This window comes from Arachis hypogaea, chromosome 10, assembly GCF_003086295.3.
Source record: "Arachis hypogaea cultivar Tifrunner chromosome 10, arahy.Tifrunner.gnm2.J5K5, whole genome shotgun sequence".
In the NCBI taxonomy this organism is placed as follows: domain Eukaryota; kingdom Viridiplantae; phylum Streptophyta; class Magnoliopsida; order Fabales; family Fabaceae; genus Arachis; species Arachis hypogaea.
In genome coordinates this window covers 40,436,836-40,443,140 of record NC_092045.1, presented here as the reverse complement: position 1 = coordinate 40,443,140, position 6,305 = coordinate 40,436,836, and the positions used below count along the sequence as shown (strand labels likewise).

The following is a 6,305-nucleotide window of genomic DNA, read 5'->3' as shown; positions in this document are numbered from 1 at the left end:
CTACTATTCCATAAGCTTGTCTCAATGACTTGTCTGCCAATTGTAATGAGAACAAGGCAGGTTGTACCTCAATGATCCCCAGCTTCTCCATTACAAAGAGTGGCATAAGATTTATCCCTGACCCCAGATCACATAGAGCCTTTTTAAAGGTCATGGTGCCTATGGTACAAGGTATTAAGAACTTGCCAGGATCTTGTCTCTTTTGAGGTAAAATTTTCTAAATCCAGGTATCTAGTTCACTAATGAGCAAGGGGGTTCACTTTCCCAAGTCTCATTACCAAACAACTTGGCATTCAGCTTCATGATAGCTCCTAAATATTGAGCAACTTGCTCTCCAGTCACATCTTCATCCTCTTCAGAGGAAGAATAGTCTTCAGAGCTCATGAATGGCAGAAGGAGATTTAATGGAATCTCTATGGTCTCTATATGAGCCTCAGATTCCCTTGAATCCTTAATAGGAAACTCCCTCTTGCTTGAGAGACGTCCCAGGAGGTCTTCCTCACTAGGATTTTCGTCCTCCTCCTCCCTTGTGCATTCGGCCATATTGATCACATCAATGGCCTTGCACTCTCCTTTTGGATTCTCTTCTGTATTGCTTGGGAGAATACTGGGAGGAGTTTCAATGACTTTCTTACTCAGCTGGCCCACTTGTGCCTCCATATTTCTGATGGAGGATCTTGTTTCACTCATGAAACTGAAAGTGGCTTTTGATAGATCAGAGACTAGATTGGCTAGATTAGAAGTGCTTTGTTCAGAATTCTCTGTCTGTTGCTGAGAAGATGATGGAAAAGGCTTGCTATTGCCCAGCCTATTGCGTCCACCATTGTTAAAGCCTTGTTGAGGCTTTTGCTGATCCTTCCATGAGAAATTTGGATGATTTCTACATGATGAATTATAGGTGTTTCCATAAGGTTCACCCATGTAATTAACCTCTGCTATTGCAGGGTTCTCAGGATCATAAGCTTCTTCAGAAGCTGCCTCTTTAGTACTGTTGGATGCATTTTGCCATCCATTCAGACTTTGAGAGATCATGTTAACTTGTTGAGTCAACACTTTGTTCTGAGCCAATATGGCATTCAGAGCATCAATCTCAAGGACTCCTTTCTTCTGAGGTGTCCCATTATTCATGGAATTCCTCTCAGAAGTGTACATGAATTGGTTATTTGCAACCATGTCAATTAGTTCTTGAGCTTCTGCAGGTGTTTTCTTTAGGTGAATGGATCCACCTGCAGAATGGTCCAATGACATTTTCGAAAACTCAGATAGACCATAATAGAATATATCTAATATTGTCCATTCTGAAAACATGTCAGATGGACACCTTTTGGTCAACTGCTTGTATCTTTCCCAAGCTTCATAGAGGGATTCACCATCTTTTTGTTTGAAGGTCTGAACATCCACTCTAAGCTTGCTCAGCTTTTGAGGAGGAAAGAATTTATCCAAGAAAGCCGTGACCAGCTTATCCCAGGAGTCCAGGCTATCCTTAGGTTGTGAATCCAACCATATTCTAGCTCTGTCTCTTACAGCAAAAGGGAAAAGCATGAGCCTGTAGACTTCAGGATCTATTCCATTCGTCTTTACAGTCTCACAAATCTGCAAGAACTCAGTTAAAAACTGGTAAGGATCTTCAGATGGAAGTCCATAAAACTTGCAGTTTTGTTGCATTAAAGCAACTAGTTGAGGTTTAAGCTCAAAATTATTGGCTCCAATGGCAGGAATGGAGATGCTTCTTCCATCAAATTTGGACGTAGGCTTAGTAAAATCACCAAGCATCCTCCTTGCATTATCATTATTGGGTTCGGCTGCCATCTCCTTCTCTTGTTCGAAAATTTCTGAAAGGTTGCTTTTGGATTGTTGTAATTTAGCTTCTCTTAGTTTCCTCTTCAGAGTCCTTTCATGTTCTGGATCAATTTCAACAAGAGTGCCTTTTTCCTTGTTCCTGCTCATATGAAAGAGAAGAAAACAAGAAAAGAAAGAGAAATCCTCTATGTCACAGTATAGAGATTCCTTTATGTTAGTAGAAAAAGAAAGGGGAGAAGAGTAAAGAAGAATGAATAGTCTGTATAAAGAGTAAGGATAGGGGAGGTGATAAGAGATGAAGAGAAGTGTTAGTAAATAATTAATTAAATAGAATAAGAGAGAGGAGATAGAAAATTCGAAAATAATTTTAAAAAGGGGTTAGTGATTTTCGAAAATTAAAGATAAGATATAATTAAAATTAAAATTTAAAACAATTAATTAATTAAAAAGAATTTTTGAAAAACGGATGAGATATTTTCAAAAATTAGAGAGGGAAAAGTAGTTAGGTGGTTTTGAAAAAGATAAGAAACAAACACAAAGTCAAAGAGTTAGTTGAAAAAGATATTAAAATCAAATTTGAAAAGATAAGAAGATAAGAGGTTAGATAAGATATTTGAAATCAGAATTTTGAAAAAGATAAAATTTTTGAAAAAGATAAGATAAAAGATAAAAAGATTTAATTTTTTAAAATGACTTAACTAACAAGAAACTACAAGATAAGATTCTAGAAATTAAAGATTGAACATTTCTTAACAAGAAAGTAACAAACTTCAAATTTTTGAACCAATCACATTAATTATTAGCCTATTTTCGAAAATATGATATAAAAGATAAGAAAAAGATTTTGAAAATAATTTTAGAAAAGATTTTTAAAATTTTCAAAAAATAGAAAAAAAATGAAAAAGATATGATTTTTGAAAAAGATTTTGAAAAGATGCGATTTTTAAAATTGAAAATTTGACTTGACTTGTAAGAAACAACTAATTTTGAAAATTTTTGACTACGTCAACTCAAATTTTCAAAAATTATGAGAAAAATAAGGAAAAGATATTTTTTTATTTTTGAATTTTTTTAATGATGAAAGAGAAAAACAACAAAAATGACTCACAACATGAAAATTATGAATCAAAACTCATGATGCATGCAAGAACGCTATGAATGTCAAGATGAACACCAAGAACACTTTGAAGATCATGATGAACATCGAGAACATATTTTTGAAAAAATTTTTATGCAAAGAAAACATGCAAGATACCAAACTTAGAAATCTTTAATGCATGGACTCTAACAAACAAAAAATGCATATGAAAAACAACAAACAACACAAAACAAGAAATCATCAAGATCAAACAAGAAGACTTGTCAAGAACAACTTGAAGATCATGAAGAACACTATGAATGCATGGAATTTTCGAAAAATGCAAGAAAAATTTTTAAAACATGCAATTGACACCAAACTTAAAAATTGACACAAGACTCAAACAAGGAACATAAAATATTTTTGACTTTTATGATTTTATTAATTTTTTTGGATTTTTATTAATTTTTTTCGAAAATATTTTTGGAAAAACGAAAAAGAAAAGAAAATTTTTGAAAAAGTTTTTGAAAAGAAAATTACCTAATCTGAGCAACAAGATGAACCGTCAGTTGTCCAAACTCGAACAATCCCCGGCAACGGCGCCAAAAACTTGGTGGAAGAAATTGTAATTGCCCTCTTTGTATTTGCATGAGATTTATTTAATGGCTCTTTGGCATATGTGATCACAACTACGTTCAACTTAACCAGCAAGTGTACTGGGTCATCCAAGTAATACCTTACGTGAGTAAGGGTCGATCCCACAGAGATTGTTGGTATGAAGCAAGCTATGGTCACCTTGTAAATCTTAGTTAGGCAGATTAAATGATTATGGATTTCGAAAATTAATAATAAAAAGAAAATAAAATAGGATAAAAATACTTATGTAAATTAATGGTGGGGATTTCAGATAGGCGTGTGGAGATGCTAGAATCCTCTCGAATCTCTGTTTTCCTATTGCTTTCATCCAATTCTTCTTACTCCTTTCCATGGCAAGCTGTATGTAGGGCATCACCGTCATCAATGGCTACTTTCATCCTCTCGGGAAAATGGTCCTATGCGCTGTCACTGCATGGCTAATCGTCTGGAGGCATCACCCTTGACAATGGCTACATCCCGTCCTCTCAGTGAAAATGGTCCAAATGCTCTGTCACAGCACGGCTAATCATCTGTCGGTTCTCAATCAGGTTGGAATAGAATCCATTGATTCTTTTGCGTCTGTCACTAACGCCCAGCCGTCAGGAGTTTGAAGCTCGTCACAGTCATTCAATTCCGGAATCCTACTCGGAATACCACAGACAAGGTTAGACTTTTCGGATTCCCATGAATACCGCCATCTATCTAGCTTATACCACGAAGATTCTGTTGGGGAATCTAAGAGATACGCGACCGGCCTAAAGTAGAACGGAAGTGGTTGTCAATCACACGCGTTCATAGGTGAGAATGATGATGAGTGTCACGGATCATCACATTCATCAAGTTGAAGTGCATCGTATATCTTGGAATAAGAATAAAAGAGAATTGAATAGGAAATAATAGTAATTGTATTGAAACTTGAGGTACAGCAGAGCTCCACACCCTTAATCTATGGTGTGTAGAAACTCCACCATTGAAAATACATAAGTGAAAGGTTCAGGCATGGCCATTCCCAATGAAGGTGATCAAAAGACCGAATGGTCAAAAGACAAGACAAGCCCCCTAATACACTAGCAAAAAGTTTTATTTATACTAAACTAGCTACTAGGGTTTACATGAGTAAGTAATTGATGCATAAATCCACTTCCGGGGCCCACTTGGTGTATGCTTGGGCTGAGATTGATCTATCCACGAGATGAGGCTTTTATTGGAGTTGAACGCCGAGTTATAGCGTGTTTATGGCGTTCAACTCCGGGTTGTGACGTGTTTATGGCGTTTAACTCCAGACAGCAGCATGTACTTGGCGTTGAGCGCCACTTTACGTCCTCAATTATCGAATAAAGTATGGACTATTATATATTTCTGGAAAGCTCTGGATGTGTACTTTCCAACGTTGTTGAGAGCGCGCCATTTGGAGTTCTGTAGCTCCAGAAAATCCATTTTGAGTACAGGGAGGTCAGATTCCAACAGCATCAACAGTCCTTTTGTCAGCCTTTTTCAGAGTTTTGCTCAAGTCCCTCAATTTCAGCCAGAAATTACCTGAAATCACAGAAAAAAAACACAAACTGATAGTAAAGTCCAGAAATGTGAATTTAGCATAAAAAATAATGAAAACATCTCTAAAAGTAGCTTGAACGTACTAAAAACTACCTAAAAACAATGCCAAAAAGCGTATAAATTATCCGCTCATCACCTTACAGAGAATCTCGAAAAAGAGAGAGACATGGCCGAACCCAATAACAATGATGGAGGCGCAAGGAGGATGCTTGGTGATTATACTACACCTACTTCCAAATTTGATGGAAGAAGCATCTCAATCCCTGCCATTGGAGTAAACAATTTTGAGCTGAAACCTCAACTAGTTGCTCTAATGCAACAGAACTGCAAGTTTCATGGACTTCCATCAGAATATCTCTACCAATTTTTAACTGAGCTCTTGCAGATCTGTGAGACTGTTAAGACTAATGGAGTAGATCCTGAAGTCTACAGGCTCATACTTTTCCCTTTTGCTATAAGAGACAGAGCTAGAACATCGTTGGACTCACAACCCAAAGATAGCTTGGACTCTTTGGATAAGCTGGTCATGGCCTTCTTGGCTAAGTTCTTTCCTCCTCAAAAGCTGAGCAAGCTTAGAGTGTATGTTCAGACCTTCAAACAAAAAGATGGTGAATCCCTCTATGAAGCTTGGGAAAGATACAAGCAGATGACCAAAAGGTGTCCTTCTGACATGCTTTCAGAGTGGACCATTTTGGATATATTCTATTATGGTCTATCTGCAGGTGGATCTATTCACCTAAAGAAAACACCTGCAGAAGCTCAAGAACTTATTGACATGGTTACAAATAACCAATTCATGTACACTTCTGAGAGGACTCCTGTGAGTAATGGGACGCCTCAGAGGAAGGGAGTTCTTGAAATTGATGCTCTGAATGCCATATTGGCTCAGAACAAATTGTTGACTCAGCAAGTCAACATGATTTCTCAGAGTCTGAATGGATGGCAAAATGCATCCAACAGTACTAAAGAGGCATCTTCTGAAGAAGAAGCTTCTGATTGTGAGAATCCTGCAATAGCAGAGGTGAATTATATGGGTGAACCCTATGGAAACACCTATAATTCCTCATGGAGAAATCATCCAAATTTCTCATGGAAGGATCAACAAAAGTCCCAATAAGGCTTTAATACTGGTGGAAGAAACAGGCTTAGCAATAGCAAGCCTTTTCCATCATCTTCTCAGCAACAGACAGAGAATTCTAAGCAGAGCTTCTCTAGCTTAGCAAACATAGTCTCTGAT

The 6,305-nt window shown here is 37.0% G+C and overlaps 2 non-coding genes across 2 annotated transcripts; one reads left to right on the top strand and one right to left on the bottom strand.

The window, feature by feature from the left end:
• Window positions 1-1,306: 1,306 nt before the first annotated feature.
• LOC112719488 (small nucleolar RNA R71) lies at window positions 1,307-1,410 on the top strand. Its single transcript, XR_003161789.1, has one exon. It is a non-coding gene; the product is annotated as a small nucleolar RNA R71 (small nucleolar RNA).
• Window positions 1,411-5,636: 4,226 nt separating this feature from the next.
• On the bottom strand, window positions 5,637-5,744 carry LOC112718761 (small nucleolar RNA R71). The gene has a single exon (XR_003161087.1). It is a non-coding gene; the product is annotated as a small nucleolar RNA R71 (small nucleolar RNA).
• Window positions 5,745-6,305: the final 561 nt, after the last annotated feature.